The 21,800-nt window shown below is 47.7% G+C and overlaps 1 protein-coding gene across 10 annotated transcripts in view; it reads left to right on the top strand.

Annotated features, from left to right (window-relative positions):
• The window catches only part of LOC119956851 (zinc finger protein 609-like), a 201,607-nt gene that overhangs the window by 28,147 nt on the left and 151,660 nt on the right, over positions 1–21,800 (top strand). The window contains exon 1 of one of the 10 annotated variants that reach the window (XM_038784355.1): positions 16,429–16,918. The exons of the other annotated variants lie outside the window; for them this stretch is intronic. The gene's annotated coding sequence lies outside the window, so the exon portion shown is untranslated. Of the gene's footprint in view, positions 1–16,428; positions 16,919–21,800 lie in introns of those variants that run through there. 10 annotated transcript variants of the gene reach the window in all.

The raw sequence follows: 21,800 nt of genomic DNA, 5'->3' as shown, positions 1-21,800 counted from the left end.
GGGGCTCCTTGATGCCATACTCAGTCAAATGCTGCCTTTGATGTCAAGGGCAGTCACTCTCACCTCACCTCTGGAGTTCAGCTCTTTTGTCCATGTTTGACCCAAGGCTGCAATGAGGTCAGGAGCTGAGTGATCCTGACGGAACCAAACCGAGCAGCAATGAGCAGGTAGCATTCTTGCTGACCCCTTCCATCACTTTACTGATAAGTAGACTGAAGGGACGGTAATTGGCCGGGTGGGATTTGTGTACAGGACATACCTGAGCAGTTTTCCACATTGCTGGGAAGGTTTCTGTCTTTTCAACCTCGTTATGTGGCGAGGTGGCTGCTCATTGTAGGAGTGAAGTGTCGAGGGGGAAGCTGCTTTTTGCCTCGGGTGCTGTTCGTCGGCACAAATCCTCCTTTGGAAATAAGGAAAGGGAGAGAGAGAATGCTGTCTGGGGACTGGATGTTTCTGAATTCGGAATGACACTGTGGAGACAGCCAGACCATAAAGCAGACAGCACCAGGCCGTGAACTCTGGCCTGTGTGCTGCCAGAGCACTGTTTATTCTCGGCATTGATGAATTGTTTCTGGCTCTCCCACTGACTGCTGTTTCCATTAGCGGGGCCGTATCTCTTCAAGTAACAACACTGATGTTGCAGCTGCTGTATGCCGAGATAGACCCAAGGAAACGTGATGTGTTTGACATTGTGCAGTGATAGTTGCTTGGTCGGTGAAGGGGTTGGCCGTCCCCACCTCTGTCACCTGGGAAGCAAGACCCTGGGCATCATCATGAGAGACGTATTGGGAAGTGGGAATGTCACTGGTTCCCAGCACCACCAGGAATGCAGTTGGAGTATATAATCGCAGAGAGCTGCTCCGTGCCCAGTGATGATTGAATGACATAAGTTTGGGTTTATACTGTACGTTATGATCTGATTTTTCACACTGTTCTTCTCCTACGGACTGAACTCGCTGACTTTAGCCCTGCACCTCAGACGGAGATTGATCTGTTTATTCCTGGAACTGCTGCACCATTAGAATCTCTCGGGCATGAGGTAAATTGGGAGTGTTTGCCAAGGATCAGTCTTGCTTTGACTTAACACCCTGCTACTTGCAGTCGGTCCAATCCATAGTGTGGGGATATCTATCTGTAAATGTGGAAGGCAGAGCTGACTCTGCAAACTCTGAAATATCTCGGATACGATAATCATTCACTGTCGGTCGTGCATGCATGGAGGTTTTATGTTCCTGTATCTCCGGGGGAGGGGTGATGAGCGAAGGTCACTGTGGCTTGTGCTCTTGTGTCAGGGTGATGCCAGCCCTTCCCCCTCTGGGTATATGTCTCTGGACTTGCCCCAAAGGATGAATGAGGGGATGGGCCGTCCGTCTGGGCGGTGGGTGACCTGCTGACACTCGCTTGGGGAATGTTAATGCCATAACTCGGAAATAGGTCCTTGCCTGCCCTCCAGAGTACAGAGAGCGCGGGGAACTGAATCGTAAACAGAGAAAGATGTGACATTCACTCCCCACCCCCTTCCCAAATCTCCACACTGACAGTGACCCGGGGCTGGGATCGAACTGCGCCACCGTGTCGCCTCAGCCAACCAATCAAATCAAAACATTCACTCCTCCATTTTCCCTTGTCTCCAGGCCTATGGAATTACACTCCTGTTGGATTTCTATCCCCTGCAAGCGATAGTTGTAACAGCATTACGTTTGACGAAACTACCTGTGAAATAGGGAAATAACTTGGCTGACGCTTTGCATAAAGTGTGGAGATTGTTATCTTGTGTGGGTCACTTGATCAGCAAACCGGATTTTGTCCCTCCTGTTGCTCCATTAGTACATCACGCTGTGAATTATTTTTGGAGGTATTTTCTGGTTTATTTTTGGTATCAATAACTGGAAATCTGAACTCCACCTCCATTGCGTGTCAGAAGATTGGTTTCAATGCGGAAGACTCTTCAGTCCATTTTGTTTTATTTTGAGAATGGGTGATACTGGATAGGCTGCATTTGTTGCCCATTTCCTAGTTACCCGTTGGCATGCTAATTCTATAACAATTGTTTTTGCAACTGAATGACTTGTTGACAGAGTGTTACTAACCAGAGGCATTGCAGGTCTGAAAGCTGTCGGGATGGTCGTTTCTCAATCTTGCATTGTATTGACCCTGATTAATTGAATTGCAGCATCCAGCCCAGTGCAATGTGCAGACATTAGCTCCCTTTCCTGTGGCTGCCCTCTTTGTAAAGCAATTTCTTGATCCCTAAACCTGTCCTTCACCAGTGCTCTTGCTCTGTGATCAGAATGTGTATTCCGTATTCCACAAGGAGCCTGACTCGGCTGCCTGAGGGTTTGAAGAAACTGATGAGGTGCTATTACCTACAGTTCGCCTTGCATTTGTCCATACTTGATTCCAGCACTCTCTTTGCTTCCTGTTGTTAAATCATAGCTCTCACAAATGACGATCCATAACACCATGAATGAGCTCCCTGTTAGGGCAGCACGGTGGCGCAGTGGTTAGCACTGCAACATCACGACGCCGAGGTCCCAGGTTCGATCCCGGCTCTGGGTCACTGTCCGTGTGGAGTTTGCACATTGTCCCCGTGTTTGCGTGGGTCTCACCCCCACAACCCAAAGATGTTCAGGGTAGGTGGATTGAACACTCTACAATTGCCCCTTAATTGGAAAAAATGAATTGGGTACTCTAAATTTAAAAAACAAAACAAAAAATAAGCTCCCTGTTGCTTCCCTTTAACCTGTTTTGATTCTACGATCTTATCGTTGATGCTCACTGACCATGGGTTCTTTTAAAAAAATAAAATAAATTTAGAGTACCCAATAATTTTTTTTTCCAATTAAGGGGCAATTTGATGTGGCCAATCCACCTACCCTGCACATCTTTGGGTTGTGGGAGTGATACCCACGCAAAGACGAGAATGTGCAAACTCCACACAGACTGTGACCCAGAGCCGGGATCGAACCTGGGACCTCGGCGCTGTGAGGCAGCAGTGCTAACCACTGTGCCGCCGTGCTGCCCAGATCTAAATCTTAATTAGGTTAATTTATTTATTGTTTTCAATATCATTAAACAAAATCAAAATTTATTGGATTAAATTATAATATTGTGGCCACAAAACACTCCAATCCTTCACAGAACCAGACTGACTCCAGTTTGAATGTTATCGGGCGGCATGGTGGCACAGTGGTTAGCACTGCTGCCTCACAGCGCCAGGGACCCGGGTTCAATTCCGGCCTCGGGTCACTGCCTGTGTGGAGTTTGCACACTCTCCCAGTGTCTGCATGGGTTTCCTCTGGTTTCCTCCCACAGTCCATGCTAGTTGGATTGGTCATGCTAAATTGCCCCTTGGTGTCCAAAATGTTAGGTGGGGTAATGGGGATAGGGTGGGGGTGTGGGCCTAGGTAGGGTGCTGTTCCAGATGGTCGGTGCAGACTTGATGGGCCTTATGGCCTCCTTCTGCACTGTGGTGATTCTATGATTCTATTCAAAGCCTCCAGATCGAACTCTGCACTTCACTATCCTCGGAACCAATCTGACTCCAGTTTGAACTCTATCTCACTGTCCACAGAACCAGACTGACTCCAGATAGATGGCTGTATTTACACAGAGCCAGACAGAAAACTGCCAGGTCCTATGAGTCAGATTGCGCCCCACTCTCGAGCCTCACTTGATTTAGGCTGATACACCTGAGTTATGTAGGTAGTCATGTATTGTTGGTGGTGTTACCTTTCGCACAAGGCATTAATCCGAGGTGCTGTCTGCCAGGGCAGTTTTCCTGCTCCCTGAGCCAGCTATCCTTCCTCGACGCCCAGCACCAAAAAGAGAATCCCCGAGTGAGAAACAGGATTTGGCCCATCTTTGATTGAGTCTCCTCTGCTGCCTGTTTGAGAATCCCATCAAGGATCAAATGAGAAGTATTTGTTCACCGTTTGATTCAACGATATATATATATATTTTAAAAAAGTAACTATATTCTCTGGGGTGGAGACCAGAATGTTCAGCTTGGGCCAATAGGGATACAGCAGAGATAATCTTACCAGAGAGCAGCTGGCATGGCTTCTATAGTTTTTAAAAATGTGGATAGTGTTCAAGTTCTCTTTAGTTTCACGGACTAGGCGCAGGCCGTGAAGGCCCTGCTGTCACTTTCCCATTCATCTGGGCACTTTTTCCTGGCTGTCTTATGTTTTCCCTGGATACAGCTTTTGTCTTTTTAATTATTGATGCAGATCATTTGAATTAATTTCTTTGTCCAACTGCTTATTGGCTTCCATCCGTTTCAGTTACACGTCCCTGTTGGTGCAATTTCATTGTTGAAACCAGAAGTGGAGCGACCTGTGCAAACTCCTTCCAGGTTTATGCTGGGAAACCTGGGGGGGGGGGGGGGGGGGGGGGGGGGGGGGGGGGGGGGGGGGGGGGGTCAGTAAAAATATCCTGGGTGCCTTCTTCCTGATATTTGACCCTGCGAGCTCACTTGTTTTGGGGGGAAAAGCTGACATCGCTGGAGCTGGTTGGTTAAAAGTTTTGTTTTTGGAATTGCAAGCAATCAAGTTTTATTTCATCCAAATTCCAGGCACATCTGCCCACAATTAATGATGCTAACTGTGCTACTAGTTTTGCTGTCACTGTCACCCAATTTCTCCCATCTTCACCAGGTCGTAGCTCTCTACAACCGTACCACATACTTTCCATTCAACCATGGTGTCTGTGCAGTGATAATGAACTAGGATCCATTCGTACTTGGTCCAGCATTGACCATTAACCAGATACCAGCCTCTGCGTGCTCCTGCACCCTTATTCTCATCTTTAAACTTATCGGCATAGATGGACTTCCCAGCAGTGCCAATGGGCTTTGGGAAGTTACCACTCTGGCACATGAATCTGGGAATGATTCTGTGGAATATCCAGCCCTTGTAACCAAATCCCCTCTCACACGGTGCACAATGCCCGGAAATCTCTGGAGTTTCTGGGACCACACCAGCCTTGAGCTCAGTAAAGATAGGGCCCAGCTTGTTGCCCGGGCCAGTGGTGCCCATGTAAACTCTGAGCTTTGAGTGTAAGAAATAGGAACTGGTTTAAGTGATTTTTGTCCCCCACACCTATTGAATTGGATCATAGCTGACCTGTCTCAATTCCAGCTTCCTGTATCATCTCCATATCCCTTGACTCTCTTAGTATCTAAAAATCTACCTATCCCTGACTTGAACACTCAGTGACTGAACACACCCTACTTTGTGTCAGGACTCCGTTCCATTCTTCCAGTTTCTCTGTTGCAATCCAATGATTGTTCCGATGATGTAGCCTCCATACTCGTGCTCCTGACATGTTTTCCTTTTTCTTTGTGAAGTTTCCCACCAGCGTGGTTGACGGGGCCCTCCAACGTTCCCAGTTCATTTCATGCACCGCTGTTCTCACCACTTCCCCTCCCTCCCAGAACCGTGAGTGTTCCCCTTGTTCTCAACGTCCACCCCAGCAGCCTCCGTATTCAATAGATCATCCAAACACACCATCACATGTCCTCCCCTTCCAGCGCTCCGCAGCCACATTCCGGCGCCTGTTCGGGTACACAGAGGGAGAATTCAGAATATCCAATTCACCTAACAAGCACGTCTTTCAGAACTTGAGAGGAAACCGGAGCGCCCGGAGGAAACCCACGCAGACACGGGGAGAACGTGCAGACTCCGCACAGTGACCCAAGCCGGGAATTGAACTCGGGTCCCTGTCGCTGTACAACAAGCATTGGCTGTTGCATCATCAAATCTTTTGTTATGTAATCTCCCCTACCCTCCACCCTCTCACAGATAGACCTTCCCCGCCCCCTCCCCTGCCACGCCTCCTAAGAATTTTATATACTTCAATGAGATCACCTCTCATTCTTCTAAACTCTAGGGAGCATAGGTCTGTCAACAAAATCTCCTTTATGTAGGCATTAGTCTAGTGAACCTTCGCTCTGCACTCCAGCTAAGGCAGTATATCTTCCTTTGGTAAGATTAATGGTGATGGGGAAGGTGACATACAATTACCCCACTGCATCACAGGGTGACTCTCTGTACAACTAGGATTCCTTCTGAACCCTGACAGTGCTGTCCATGATTTCTTGAGAGGTAGAAGTAACGGCAAAAACACGGCATGTTCTGGAGATCTGCAATAAAACAAACTGTTGGAAAAACTCAGCAGGTCTAATTCCTGGCAACCTCTGTGGCGAGACAAACAAGAGTTAACGTTTCGATCCAATGCGAGCACATCTTCGAAGAAGAGTCAGAGAGCCCTACTAAGTTTTTCCAGCACTTTCAGATTTTGAGATTGTCTGGTAGGGTTGCCAATCTTGGAGGAATGCACTGGCACCTCTAGGATTTGAAGATTCATCAGCAAAGCACTGGTACAGACAGCCCCGAGCGGAAATTCATTGGGGCATTAAACCACACTCTTGTTTTCAATTATATGGAACACTTTAATTGCTTGGGTGCGAGAATTTTGCAAATGATTGATGCCGAAAAGCTATCTCTCTCATACTCTAGATGAATTCACTCAGAAAGCAAAGGGAGGGTGTGTTTCCTTCTGCAATTAGCATCAAAATACTTAGAATATTGCCATTTCTTTAAGTTCTGTTCTGGGAGGGCCAGCATAAGTTGCCCATCCCTAATTACACTCGTTAGGCCATTTCAGTGTTCAGTTAAGAGTAAACCACATTTTTCAATAAGCCAATGGGTCTGGAGTCACATGTAGTCCAGACCGGGTAAGGACGGCGGATTTCCTTCCCTAAAGGGATTATCCCGTGGCACAGGCGGAGGGCAGCTTCATATGTGGTACTTGTGGCAGACTTTGCCTTTCCAGTATCAACTTGTCCAGCCATCATGAGAAATACAGATGATCTTATCTGACCTCCCCATAGTTCTGAGGCTGCGTTGCCATAATTTCCCGCAGATGGAAGGATGCCAATTATTTGTGCGCCCTGCACTGCTGCTCATGGGTTACTGTTCCACGTTCTCTGCACTCATTTCACTGAATCCTATCGTAGGGCGTCACGGTGCCAGGGTCTCGGGTTCGATTCCCGGCTTGGGTCACTGTCTGTGCGGATTTCCTTCCCTAAAGGTCCAGCAGCTGCCCTGGTGGGCTTTGAATCCATGTCCCCAGAGCATTAACCTGGGCTTCTAGTTCTGATGAAACAGCATCAACCTCGGACATTTACTCTGTTTCTCTCTCTCTATAAGTGCTGCCAAACTTGCTATGTGTTAGCGGCATTTTCTGTTTCCAACATCTGCTGTGTTGTGTGCATCATTGTGTTTCAGAAGCTAACTTCGCACTGCACAGTGGTTAGCGCTGCTGCCTCGCAGCGGCAGGGAAACTGGGCTCCATTCCGGCTTTGGGTGACTGTGTGGAGTCTGCACGTTCTCCCCGTGTCTGCATGGGTTTCCTCAAACATTCCAAAGATGTGCAGGTTAGGTGGATTGGCCATGCAAAATTTCCCCTTAGTGTCCAAAAGGTTAGGTGGGGTATTGGGAGGAGTGGGCCGAGTAGGGTGCTCTTTCAGAGGGTTGGTGCAGGCTCGATGGCCTCCCTCTGCGCTGTAGTGTTTCTATGATTTTACTATTAACACCCATCTTAAACCACACTTCAAATATTTTATTGGTGAAATGAATGATTGGGGTGCAGGAACAGGGTGGGTGGTCATATGATTAATACATGCAAGCAAAGACGGCAACTCTACTGTTGGTTTCTGTAATTGACGACTCTTTGTGACATCTCAGACCACCGAATGTTAACAGAGCCGAGGGTAAGCACTCGGGAGCGAGGAGACAATGCGTGGAGTTTGAATAACATAGCTGGCAATATTGAGCTCCAGACTCGACAGCAAGCGTGGTCACGGAGGAGACATTGCAGACGGGTCACTCTGTTCTGCAACCACACTTTTTAGTGTAATTGAGGTGAATTTAGTCAGAAGCGCTGGTGCGGGCACCCAGTGCAAAGGAAATAGGACCCTGGTACACAGTGGAATATGAACTCTCTGCATTTACACCTGAGGCATTCTCCCCTGGTCATATCCATGGCTGAACTTGCACCAGTTGAATGTAGCAGTGCGATTGAGGGTATTAATATTGTAGTTACCTTTTGTCATCCTGCTTCCCAACTAACTTTCGTTTGCAGAAGTTCCCTTTGCCACTCGTGCACACATTGCATTCCACACGGCAGCTTTTATTTTTCACTGAAAAATTTGCTCTTTGGTGAATCCCTTCAGTAAGCCAAATGTCGTTTATTGATGGAGCTAAATGATGAGAGTTTGGCCTGATACAGTGCACTCGAAGCACTTTACTGGTGAATATTCGCTCTTAGTGGATTCGGTTAGGTTGGAAAGTGTTTGAGTGTTTGTAACCTCTATGATGTGTTCTCCCGAGGTGGGTGGGTTGTAGGGTATAATGGTTGCTGTTAGCACCACAAGGGCCTGTGAATAACTGGAATATTATTTCTGTCAAACACAGTCGGCACTGCACGGCTACATTGTTAGCCTGTACTGTCACATTATCTGCAGCCCTTGAAAAACAAGGGTTGGGGAATGCAAAACCAGGGGCCGTTAATATGAGGTAACACACCCAGTAAGAAATGCAAGAGAACAATATGTTGAGAATGTGGAACACGCTACCACTTGGAGTGGCTGAGGCGAATAACATTGATCTGTTTAAGGGGAAGCTCTGAGCATAAAAGAGAGAGCATTAGGAGAATTGTGGCTAGGGTGCGATAAGGTCCAGTGGGAGAACGTTAATGCTGTGCATCAATCTTCTGAGCTGAGTGGCCTGTTTCTGCGCATTCTTGTAATCTGGGTAAAGTGGCCACGTTACAGGTTTGTCGGGAAATTCAGTGCCAACAGGATAGGACATCTTCATTATTTCCTCTTTCTTAGTGCTGCCTCTGTGCACCTTGCAGGTATGGACAGCCCCACCTGCCATACAATCCGTGAACACCACGCCCTGTGCCTCATTGAAGGCTCTGTCCCACAAGACGTGCGTGATGTTAACCATCAACACAAAAACCAAGGTGATTGGGGGGTTGCCAAAACTACTGGGGTATATGTTCAGGCATCACCGGGAAGGCCTTTACCCAGAGTGATTGCATGGCTCCATCAACTAGCTAACAGAATAGCATTGAGGGAGTGTGGTTTCAGAGCATGATCTTCTCCCTACGTCAGCTTCAAGACATGTGCAGAGAATAGCAAACATTACTGTAGCTTGCTTTTGTAAATCTTGTCGAAGCATTTGCCACCATGAGCAGGATGGGCCTGTACCAGAGACTGTAGGAAATGGGCTCTCCTTCCAAACTGTGCGCTCCCACATGGTCCTTCCAAAATAACCTGCACGGCACCATTCAGTTTGCCGGCTCCAACACTGAAGACAATTTTGAGACCCAGAATGAGTGAAACAGGATTACATCTTTGTCCCTATTCTGATTGGTATCTTTTCCTCTGAGATCCACAAAAACAAGGTAAGTTGTGTTTGCTACTCTCTGCACTTTTGAAGCTGTGGTCGGGTGAAGATCATGCTGACTGTGGATGATCTTGATCTGAAGCGGCATTGTCCCTCCGGCATTCCTCTGACCTCCTGACTCTATTTTCCCTGCCAACATGGACGGAATGTACCTTCGGGCCCATACCCGGCCGTCGCTGGCAATGGAGAGCCCGTGGGGGCTACGCCGCGAAAAAAAAGAAGGGGCTGGTTTAGCTCACTCAGCTAAAATTGCTGGCTTTTAAAGCAGACCAAGGCAGGCCAGCAGCACGGTTCGATTCCCGTATCAGCCTCCCCGGACAGGCGCCGGAATGTGGCGACTAGGGGCTTTTCACAGTAACTTCATTGAAGCCTACTCGTGACAATAAGAGATTTTCATTTTCATTTCACACATCGTCAGGTGGGAAACAGCACATCCTGTGAACACGGCAGGCCAATTCCAAAATGCGGCATGTCCTGATCTAGAACTTGTCTACACTGTTGGTGTTTCACCAGTTGTCTGGACAGAAGGCCAGTTCCAAAGGCTCATAGATCATCTGCCCAGTTCCAAAGGCTCATGGACCATCTGCCCAGTTCCAAAGGCTCATGGATCATCTGCCCAGTTCCAAAGGCTCATGGATCATCTGCCCAGTTCCAAAGGCTCATGGATCATCTGCCCAGTTCCAAAGGCTCATGGATCATCTGCCCAGTTCCAAAGGCTCATGGATCATCTGTCCCATGCCTTTGTCGTCGTCATCCTTCATCATTAGTGTCTAGTATTGGAACACGGTATTGTGTCTCCATCTGCCATCAAACTCAACAACACACCACGGAACAGTCAGCAAATTCTGCCTCTTTGGACCTCCAGTGGCAGATGATCTGTCTCTCGATGGAGTTCAGCACACTCATTGCGAAGGCAGCCGCAAATTTTAGCAGATCAACAAAACAGGAATGGAAAACAACAAACTGGCCCACAGGACCAAGCTGTTTATCTACAAGGCCTGTATCCTCAACACAATGCTGTGTCCAGCAAAACCTGGACTCTGGTGTCTGCGAAGCATCCTCAGCTTCACCTGGAAAAACAATAAGAAGTCTTACAACATCAGGTTAAAGTCCAACATGTTCGTTTCAAACACGAGCTTTCGGAGCACTGCTCCTTCCTCAGGTGGGAGGAAGGAGCAGTGCTCCGAAAGCTAGTATTTGAAATGAACCTGTTGGGACTTTAACCTGGTGTTGTGAGACTTCTTACTGTGCTCACCCCAGTCCAATGCCGGCATCTCCCCATCATGGAAAAACAAAGTCACCACAGAGCCGCCCTTTCTCGGCCCAACATGCTGCCGCTATTTGAAGAAGGTTTCAATGTCTTGGGCATGTGCACAGGATGGCAGCTGGCTGCACCTCCCAAGGATCTGCTTGATGATCTGAGACATGAAAGCCCTCAACATCAATCACGGCAAGTGGGGAAACTCCAGCTGACGATCGATGGAAATGGCAGCACCGGCAGTGCACAGGAATTAGCCACCGCGATGACATGTGGTTTCTGAGGCTCCAAAGCTAACGCCAGCCCAGCAAAGCAGGCATCAGCAGAGATTATCCCGTGGCACAGGCGGAGGGCAGCTTCATGTGTGGTACTTGTAGCAGACTTTGCCTTTCCAGTATCAACTTGTCCAGCCATCATGAGAAATACAGATGATCTCGCCTGACCTCCCCATAGTTCTGAGGCTGCGTTGCCATAATTTCCCGCAGATGGAAGGATGCCAGTTATTTGTGCGCCCTACACTGCTGCTCATGGGTTACTGTTCCACATTCTCTGCACTCATTTCACCGAATCCTATCGTAGGGCGTCACGGTGCCAGGGTCTCGGGTTCGATTCCCGGCTTGGGTCACTGTCTGTGTGGAGTCTGCACGTTGTCCCCGTGTCTGTGTGGGCCTCCTCCGGGTGCTCCGGTTTTCTCCCACAAGTCCCGAAAGAGGTGCTTGTTAGGTGAATTGGACATTCTGAATTCTCCCTCGCTGCACCTGAACAGGTGCCGGATTGTGGCGACTAGGGGTTTTTCACAGTAACTTCATTGCGGTGTTAATGTAAGCCTACTTGTAACACTAATAAAGATTATTATTATTATTGCTTTGTGCATTTGATGCATTGGAGCGTTTGGTTAATTGGCACAGTAAGCCTCGTGATTTGACCACTGGAGTGGTTAGGTGCCCTCCGATCATCGTCTTGGCTGCCAGGCCCTAACTGTTGTTTGCTGAGGGGACAGAGTGCTGCGTATATTGTCTTGACCTTGATGCACTGCTGTTCTGGGAACTCATTAACAGGTGCCCCATGGAGGAGTCTACTTTGCTGTGTCACAACCACGTGGGCTAATTGTTAAAAATTGTTTCAACAATGTTGCCGTGCTCCTGATTGCACGCTTCATTGCTATTTAACCCCTTGCAGGCACAACTGTCCTTGTGTCTCTTAACTGTTAATCTCTCCGGATTAGCGAGCGACGATGTGGATGAGTGGAACTGGTGGTGACAGCCCTGGTAGTGCTGTTGCACGGGTGACCCTAATGGGAGAATTGTTTGCTGAAAATAATTAGATGTTCTGCGAAGAAAACCATTAAGAGTCTGAGCAGAAGGGTGACAATATTGTACCCTCCAATTGCCAGAGTTTCTGGGGGCAGCCTACAGTCCAGCCGCTAGGTTTTGCTACCAAGTTCCACCAGTAGACTCATAGACTCCCTACAGTGCAGAAGAAGGCCATTCAGCACATCGAGTCTACACCAACCCTCTGAAAGAGTACCCTATCTAGGTCCACTCCCCAGCCCTATCCCCGTAACCCACATCAACTGTTGGGCAATTTATCATGGCCAATCCACCTAACCTGCACATCTTTGGACTGTGGGAGGAAACCGGAGCACCCGGAGAAAACCCACGCAAACACGGGGAGAACATGTGGACTGCAACCAGACAAGTCACCCGAGGTCACCCGGGTCCCTGGCAGCAGTGCTAACCACTGTGCCGCCCCTATACAAAAATGCACGAGACATTTTCCCGCATCCTCTGTTCAGATATCGGTTTTGGTGCAACTTACTGGTTGTGAACCGGTCACCTGGTATCTGGAACCGTAGACACTTTGGTTATGGAGATAGTGAAATAGTGATAATGATATTTGAGGATTATAGAAGAAACAGGCGAATGACAGCGAAGGGGGGAGAGTTTTCTAAAATCAGGAAGAGGGGAAGAAAGATTCGATTGAGCAAGAGAAAAAAATACAGCTGGTAACAGTAAGAACAAAAATTTAAATTTAACATCTTCCCTGTCTTTAGGAATTTGGTACACCCAACAATGGGAGCTGGTAGCTTAAAATGTTCCTTTCTGGGCTAGGAAGTTAGATTGATGTTATATTAACAGTTAAGTTGTTAAAAAAACAAGTACCTGCACTATTTAGTATCAGCTTTGTCTTTCTGCAGTTAGGTTAATGGGCAATTAGTGTACAAATATAGCATCGGCCTAAAAATGATGGTGGAGCTAATGGCAAGCCACGAGAGACGAGCGTTAGAGTGGCCCAGGTCAGCCAAGGGGTGCTGGAATTTGACCACTGATGCCATGTCTCTTGCTCCTGAGTTAGCAGTCCACTTTGCACAACACCAATGGCGTGTATCGTGAGCTCGCTGTTATTTTTCCAAGAAGACATGGCCCAGCGCGTGCCCCCAAAAACCTCCCTTTGCTTTTCAGAATGTCAGTGGCATGATTTCACGACTGAGGCACGTGGTTTCATGTCGGCAGTGAAATCATTCCACTACATTTGTTGAAGGCGGATTTTGTGCAAAACCTTGAGACTGAGGCAGTGCGGGGTTTGGATATTGCTGGATTTGGGGTTGGACAGTTTGGATCAAGGCGGGTTCGGTGGGGGGGGGGGGGTGCTCTTGCGAAGGGTTGGTGCAGACCTAATGGGCTAAATGGCCGCCTCCTGCACTGTAGATATTCTATGATGGAGGGAATATTATAAAAATGGGAATTTGTGAACCAAATCCTCCAGGATATTGTTTTCTTTCCCACTGGGGAGCCTTGGCAGCTCTTGTGTTCAGTCCTTATACATTGTTCAAAATGAGAGCGCGATTTTATTTTCCTGATTCACTGCAGGGATGTCAACGTTCATGGGAAAACCAGCTTTAATTCATTATCTTTGTTTTCCTTGAGAAAGTGGGAGGAGGTTTGTGGAGTGGAGAGTTTTTGCTGACGGCTAAGGTTTGAGAATTTCCTGAAAGGCTTGGTTAAAGGCGAGAGTCTAACCTTGAGGGTGGGTTTCAGAGTTAGAACTGCAGAACTGAATGAGAGACAGAGTTCCAGATCTCCGGATCATCACAGGCTGGGCATACTACCCCAGATGTGGATCGGAACCCTGTGGAATTCGCGGCTTGCTGACCTCTGTGGGAATTGCCCAGATATTTGAACTTCCGTCGGGCGATTCCTTGCTCCCAATGATGTTCCATAAAAGCCTCGGACTCTGAGCTAGATTCAGGGATTTCCGACAGTTCCACAATACTTACTGAGTAGTTTTCGGAGAAATGCCACAATCACTCGCACTGACTCTAACCCCTCTGACACAGCCTGCCTAGCCCCCAAAACTATCCCTCCCGACCCCCCACGCTACTGCAATCCAACGTGGTTCTCTGATGCACGTTGTGCTCCGCATCCCTTGAGAAGCCAGACCCGTCAAGAAACGCAGAGCCATGTCGGGCTGTGGAAAAGTTCAAACGGAGAGGAAATCCCAGGGAAGATCTGCAATGGGGCAGGTGAGGTGCTTCTGCAAACGTTTGGATTTTAGATTAGAGCTGGAGAATCTCTGTTCAGTTATGTTTGGGGATTAACGATGGAGAGTTTCTGTCTCGGGGTTGATTTGGGGATTAGAAGGAGGAGGCTTCTTGCTCCAGGTGAAGTAGGGGTTAGAAGTAGAGAATCTTTGCCCCAGGTTTGCTTTTGGTTCAGAGATGGAGAGTCTGAGGAGATGGAGAAAATTAAATTGAAAGCTTCTAGATCGTGAGTGAAGGTTCTGCATTTTATTGGTCTCTCAGGGTCACTTAGACCATAGACCATAGAACAGTACAGCACAGAACAGGCCCTTCGGCCCTCGATGTTGTGCCGAGCAATGATCACCCTACTTAAACCCACGTAACCCGTATACCCGTAACCCAACAATCCCCCCATTAACCTTACACTACGGGCAATTTAGCATGGCCAATCCACCTAACTTATTTGAGGGGGAAACATTTGAGTACTTTAAGAGGAGAAATGCTTTGAACCAATTATGTTTGGGGAGCATATTTAAAACTTGCTTATGCAGACTAGCATTATCAACATGTTTTATATTAGGGATGTGAGGGATGTCAGATGGGCAGCACGGTAGTAATGGGCAGCACGGTAGCATGGTGGTTAGCATAAATGCTTCACAGCTCCAGGATCCCAGGTTCGATTCCCGGCTGGGTCACTGTCTGTGTGGAGTCTGCACGTCCTCCCCGTGTGTGCGTGGGTTTCCTCCGGGTGCTCCGGTTTCCTCCCACAGTCCAAAGATGTGCGGGTTAGGTGGATTGGCCATGCTAAATTGCCCGTAGTGTCCTAAAAAAAGTAAGGTGGGGGGGGGGGGGGGGGGGGGGGGGGGGGGGGGGGGGGGGGGGGGGGTTGTTGGGTTACGGGTATAGGGTGGATACGTGGGTTTGAGTAGGGTGATCATTGCTCGGCACAACATCGAGGGCCGAAGGGCCTGTGCTATACTGTACTGTTCTATATACTGTTCTATAATTGCTGACAAGGCCACCATTTATTGCACAACTCTAACTTCCTCAAAGGTGGGGGGGGGGGGGGGGGTTACCTTGCAGCCCATGTGGTGCATGTTGGATGCACCCAGAGTGCTGTATGGAAGGGAATTCAAAGATTTTTAAAATATAAAGTTAAAGTACCCAATTCATTTTTTTTTTAAATTAAGGGGCAATTTAGCATGGCCAATCCACCTAACCTGCACATCTTTTTGGTTTGTGGAGGTGAGACCCAAGCAGACACTGGGAGAATGTGCAAACATCACACGGACAGTGACCCGGGGCCAGGATCGAACCCGGGTCCTCAGCGCCGTGAGGCAGCAGTGCTAACCACTGTGCCGCCCGGGGTTTCAACGATTGTGACCCAGTGACAGTGAAGAAGCAACAATATAGTTCCAAGTCAGGATAGTGTGTGGGTTTGAGGGGAACGTGCAGGTGGTGGTGTTCCTACACGTCAACTGCCCTCGATCTGTTTTTTAAAATAAATTTAGAGTGCCCAATTCATTTCTTCCAATTAAGGGGCAATTTAGTGTGGCCAGTCCACCTCGCCTGCACATCTTTGGGTTGTGGGGGCGAAACCCACGCAAACACGGGGACAATGTGCAAACTCCACATGGACAGTGACCCAGAGCCGGGATCAAACCTGGGACCTCGGCGCCGTGAGTCTGCAGGGTGTGGAACGCCCTGCCTGCAATAGTAGTAGACTCGCCAACTTTAAGGGCATTTAAGTGGTCACTGGATAGACATATGGATGAAAATGGAATAGTGTAGGTCAGATAGGCTTCAGATGGTTTCACAGGTCGGCGCAACATCGAGGGCCAAAGGGCCCGTACTGCGCTGTAGTGTTCTATGTTCTATGTTCTAACCCACTGCGCCACGGTGCTGCCCGGCCCTCGATCTTCTATGAGTTTGGGAAGGTGCTGTCAAAGGAGCCTTGGCGGAGTGGAAGGATGCTTATTTCTATTTTCCAAACTCCGAGCTGTGTTGTGTGGTATCACAGGAGACTGGTTATGGATACAAGCGCCACTGTTTAGATTTGAATGCATATCTCGGTCGACATTTCGATGCAGTACAGAGAGAAAATGCAGTGTTGTCTTTCAGACAAAATGTCAAACTGAGATACCGTCTGCCCTTCGATGTACAAGATCTACTGTATCAAAAGAAGAGTCGGGGAGTTCTCCTGTGCTGGCCAACAGTAATCCCTCAACCAAATCAGATTATCTGTTGCTATTTGCAGTCCCCAGCTGTATGTAGACAGCATGGATGTACATGCTCTGTGAAGGCTGCACACACAACACGTCACTTTGAAACATTTTGAGAAGTGCTTAAACCCTTGCAACCTTCTAGCCCAGAGCAAAACACCGTAAACAGCAGTTGATCGAATTCATCTTAAATCGTGATGATTGAGGGAAGGATGTTAGAAATCCTGGAGAACTCCATTATTCCTGTCTGATCGTCAGTGCTGACCTGAATCACTGGAACGGGCAGATGGGGCCTCGGATTAACAGCCAAGCGGATCACCGACAGCCATGCAGCGCTGAAGGCTCAGTCCTGGAGCGGGGTTTGAACCTGGAATTTACTGAATCAGCAGTCAGAGTGCTACCAACTTGAGCCAAGCTGCCACTGAGCTCTGGGTCGTGGGTAAGCATACAACCACTGTGCCAGGCATAAGAAACTAGTGTCCTGAGAGACTGACAGCTGCCAAGCTGCAGGTTCTTACACTCGCGCCTCCCTATTTGTGAGATCTGGGAGGAAACTGTCTGCTTTTTCTGCTTCCTGCTACAATCCTGTTCTGCTGTTGTCCCATCTTCATCAGAACTCCTATTTTACCTCGAACCAAGTCACTGAACCGACGGTGGCACAATGGTTAGCACTGCTGCCTCACAGCGCCAAGGACTCGGGTTCAATTCCTGGCTCGGGTGTGGAGTTTGCATGTTTGCACTTTCTCCCCGTGTCTGCGTGGGTTTCCTCCGGGTGCTCTGGTTTCCTTCCACAGTCCAAAGATGTGCAGGTTAGGGGGATTGACCACGCTAAATTGGATAGGTACATGAATTACGGTAGAATGATGGGGTGTAGATTAATTTGTTCTTCATCTAGGACAAAGATTCGGCACAACATCGTGGGCCGAAGGGCCTGTTCTGTGCTGTATTTTTCTATGTTTCTATGTTTAAATTGCCCCTCAGTGTCCAAATGATTAGGTGGAGTTGTGGGGATAGGGTGGGGGCCTGACCCCGAGGTAGGGTGCTCTTGCTGACGGTCGGTGCAGACTCAATGGGCAGAACAGCACTGTAGGGATTCTCTAATTCTTCTGTTCATCTCGCCTTGAGCCCCTTTCTCTAATTCTTCTCCCTAAACTCTGCCTCTGCCATTTCCTCATTTAAAACTTTGGCTAATGTTCACTTCTTTGACGGAGCTTTCTGGTCACGCTTCCTAATACCCCCTCCCTTGACTTGATGTCGAGTCTTTCCCTTATTTACGTCTGTGTGAAGTTTTCTAGGAAGTCTTTCTAAGTAAAGGCTAATTGTCACATGAAAACATGCCCTTTAATTGTTGGCTTGGCGTCTCATTGCTGAGATTGCCGACGCACCCAGAGCCGCCGCCCCCCCCCCCCCCCCCCCCCCCCCCCCCCCCCACCACCACCACCACACCCCCACCACCACCACACCTACTGAAAAACCTTTGCTGTAAATCTCTGCTAAGACAGCACAGTTCTGGCCTCGGTCGCATGTTGGCAACATACGTGTTTGGTGTCTGATCTCTCTCAACAGCATGCTACGCGCTTTAAATCACATTACAGGCTTCAGGCCCCGTTCCTCTTGAGAATTGCTTCAAAACTCTAGAAGGTGGATTAATGAAATTTACCTCCCTTAGATGTCTCAATTGGAAACTGTGGGGTCACCTGAGGTCTCAAACGTCAGTCACCAGTGAGTTACGATGAGTGGCGTGAATGGGATATTGGTTGTATCCCGCAAGGTTTCAAGAATGTGTTGTCTAAAATAATTCTAGCTATATAAAGAAGAGTGTAATTATTCAGCAGTGGGTTCAGTGATGCTGCAGTGTTTTATTATGCATTAGTTCCAGTTATTTCACTGCTCTCCTGAGCTAGCTGATTAAAAACAACCATTTGATGCATTTACATTCTTGGGATCTGTTTTGAGTTAAGACAGTTTTCCATACACTGAATTATCCAAAGATGGAATAAATCCAGCAACAGTGTGGAATGATCTGATATCTGCGAATTTGTAACGCAAATGTGTGGAGGCAGGAAGCAGAAGGGGAAAGTGAGCGACATAAAAATAAAAAGCAGAAATAAAATACTTGGGCTTTTTAAAAAATCGCAGCCTCAGAGTAGTTTGCATTCAACGAATTAGCGTTTTTTGAAGTGTGGTTAATGTAATGCAGGCAGTGTGTCCCCGATTTACACACATCAAGATTCCACAAGCAAGTAAATGAGAGGGAAGATCATTTATAAAAAAAAAACGCAGAAGTTGGACCATTAGGAGACGGGATTCGGGTCCAATGTCCGCACTCTCTACCCCAAAGACTTGTTGGGCAAAGACAGGATCTTCACTTTTGGAGCAGCTCTAACGTTTTGTGCATCCCGCACTCCTTTTAGTTCAACCTTCCTGGCCGTGGCTTCATCCATAGAGACTTTTGAAATTGACTCCTTGAACCCCTCTGCTTCCCCACCTCTTCCCTTTCCCAGACACTCTCTTTAAAACCCAGCCCCCCCCCCCCAAATTAATGTTTGTCTGATTATTCCCGCATGGTCTGCCTTTGGGCATTTTAATAGGTTAAAGACACTACGTTAATGCAAGTTGTTGCCGATTTTGAAGGGGATAGTTTTGAGCACAAGGATACTGGGACTAAATTTAGTCTTCTAGTTTATTGATAGCTATTTGTTAGCGGGCTGGCGTATACTCGAACATTGTTATCATAGGATCCCTACAGTGCAGAAGGAGGTTATTCAGCCCATTGGGTCTGCACCGATCCTCCGAAAGAGCGCACTATCTAGGCCCACATCCCCAATCTATCCCCGTAACCCCACCTAATCTTTTGGACACTAATGGCCAATTGATCATGGTCAATCCACCTAACCCACACATTTTTGGACTGTGGGAGGAAACTGGAGCACCTGGAGGAAACCCACACAGCCATGGGGAGAACATGCAAACTCCACACAGTCACCAAGGGCTGGAATCTAACCCGGGTCCCTTGCATTGTGAGGCAGCAGTGACAACCACTGTGCCGCCGTACTGTCCCTCACTCCTGTTAGGTGGATTGGCCATGCATAATTGCCCCTTAGTGTCCAAAAGGTTAGGTTACGGGGATGGGGTGGAGGTTGTAGGTTTAGATAGGTTGCTCTTTCCAAGGGCTGGTGCAGACTTGATGGGCCGAATGACCTCCTTCTGCATTGTACATTCTATGATGGTATCTATGGTTTCCTAGCAGGAGTAATGAATCTTGATTTTTTTTTCCCCCCCTCCCTGCTTTGGGACAGTGAAATAGGCGGAACCTCTAATGTCAGCCCCTCTGGATAAACAACCTCGCTTGATAAATTGAGCCAACTTTGGTGATCAAACTTTATTTGTAAATCAAATGGGTTGGAATTTGTCTCAATTATTATTCAAGAAAAATAGATTTGAAAAACACATTTGTAATTCCCCCCAGGAGAAAGGTGAGGGTGGCCGCTGAGATTAATTTTAAGAGTTTCCCAACAAAAACGATTGATCAGGAGTCGGAGAGGGGCTTAGATTGGAACATAGCCACATGCAGCCAGGAAGCCTTTGGGAACTGGCAGTAAGAGGAGAGTCGGAGAAAATGCACAAATCCCGTAGGATTTTTAAAAAGTTAGACTGAACCATGGGATAAACATAAATACTTGATTGTACAACTCCCTCCCAAGTCATCCCCAGGGAATATGTGAATACGGAGCCCTTCGTAATTGGGGATCATCCCAATTGGATTAGTGATTGACATCAATGAGATGGAAGTCCCAGACAGACTAAAAGGGGCTGAAAACAATTTGCTGTGCTGTGATGGATGACGTTTATCCTCGGGGAGTAAGTGAGAGCAAGGATGAGATTTGTGATGTGCTCTTTTGGGAGAGAGATGAAGACTCGGCAGGTTGTGCGAGATTGGATGGAGGCGACCCTGACGCCCATTCTCAAAAGAGAGTGACAGAACAGACCCAGGAGACCGGGGGGGGGGGCATTAGTTTAACTGTCACATCGGACAAAAACCACGGAATCAATTTATCAAGATTAAATAAATTCTTCTATAATTTTCTTAATCATGGCAGCTAATACAGATTCAGAATGGGAAAACCTGACTGCTTGATACTTTTGGAGGAAGTGATATCCCCCGAGTGACATTCTCCCGAATTGGTATTGGAACCTCTGCTGCTTCTTCAGCAGGCAAATAAAATGGGGAAGACTAAATAAATAAGTTGCTCAGTGCCAACGTGATACCGATGCATGTAAAGTCCTGCTTTAGGGAAGAAAGCACAGGAAACTTGAGCCCTTTACGAGGTGTTTAAATCGCTACAGGCAGACTGGGAAAGAGATTTAGGGATATCGGTAAGCTCCATGATCAGCCAGTTCCATCATTTAGGGTTTTCGAGGAGTTTGTTTGGTCTCTGGGTGAAACCCTGTATCTTTGATGGTTCACCATTGAAGACAGGGCCTGCATTGTAGTGTGGCACTTGAGGCGGTCTTGACAGCTTTCAACAGACGACCGTGTAGCCACACAATGTCACATGCTGATGGAAAGGTCGACTAGTCAAACTCCTGTCAAGAGTTTACATTGGGTCAGTTTGGTGGTAAGTGTGAGCAATTGGTCAGTGCAGTTCAGCTGGGCCTGAAACCCGGCTTGTCCCTCCAGCAGGTTGGGCTTCAACAATGGAGAAAGCCTGCCCGGGAGGAGACATTCAGAAACAGTTTGTCAGAGAAACGTAACAGAGGTGTGGGCCAATAACTAGCTGGGTCGGCAGCAAGTTTCTCCAACCTGAGGAACGGCGACAACTTCAGTCTCTGTCCTGAATGATGGAATGATACCAGTTGCATGGAATTTTGCAAAGGAAGAAGTCAGCCAGATGTGTCCATTAGGTTCCACGTTCTTCAGAAATTCGCGATAGATTTTCTCACTTTAGCAAAGGCCCGTTTGAGTGTTCGCTCAGGTGGAGGGAGAAGAAAGGATGTGGGGGACGATGATAAGATGATCTTGGAGAGTGCTTTCTGAACTTGACAACCAACTTCCTTAGTTGAGGCGGGCTTAGAGTTTTAAAAAAAAAATAAAAAAATGTTTTATTGAAATTTTTACAAAATATAAACATCACAACAATGTTAACAAAACAACCGCGGTAACAACCCAAGAACAACACCCACCCAACTTCAAAAGCAACTACAAAGAAAAGAAAAAACAAAAGAACACCCAAACAACAAAAGGGAAAGAGATAACACCCGCCACATCCCACAAACCCATGTACACAGTTCTCCCTCCCATCGATCCAAACCCTCCCTCC

Source organism: Scyliorhinus canicula, chromosome 24 (assembly GCF_902713615.1).
Source record: "Scyliorhinus canicula chromosome 24, sScyCan1.1, whole genome shotgun sequence".
NCBI classification, from domain to species: domain Eukaryota; kingdom Metazoa; phylum Chordata; class Chondrichthyes; order Carcharhiniformes; family Scyliorhinidae; genus Scyliorhinus; species Scyliorhinus canicula.
The sequence above is the reverse complement of the archived record's forward strand: the minus strand, read 5'-3'. Positions and strand labels throughout refer to the sequence as shown.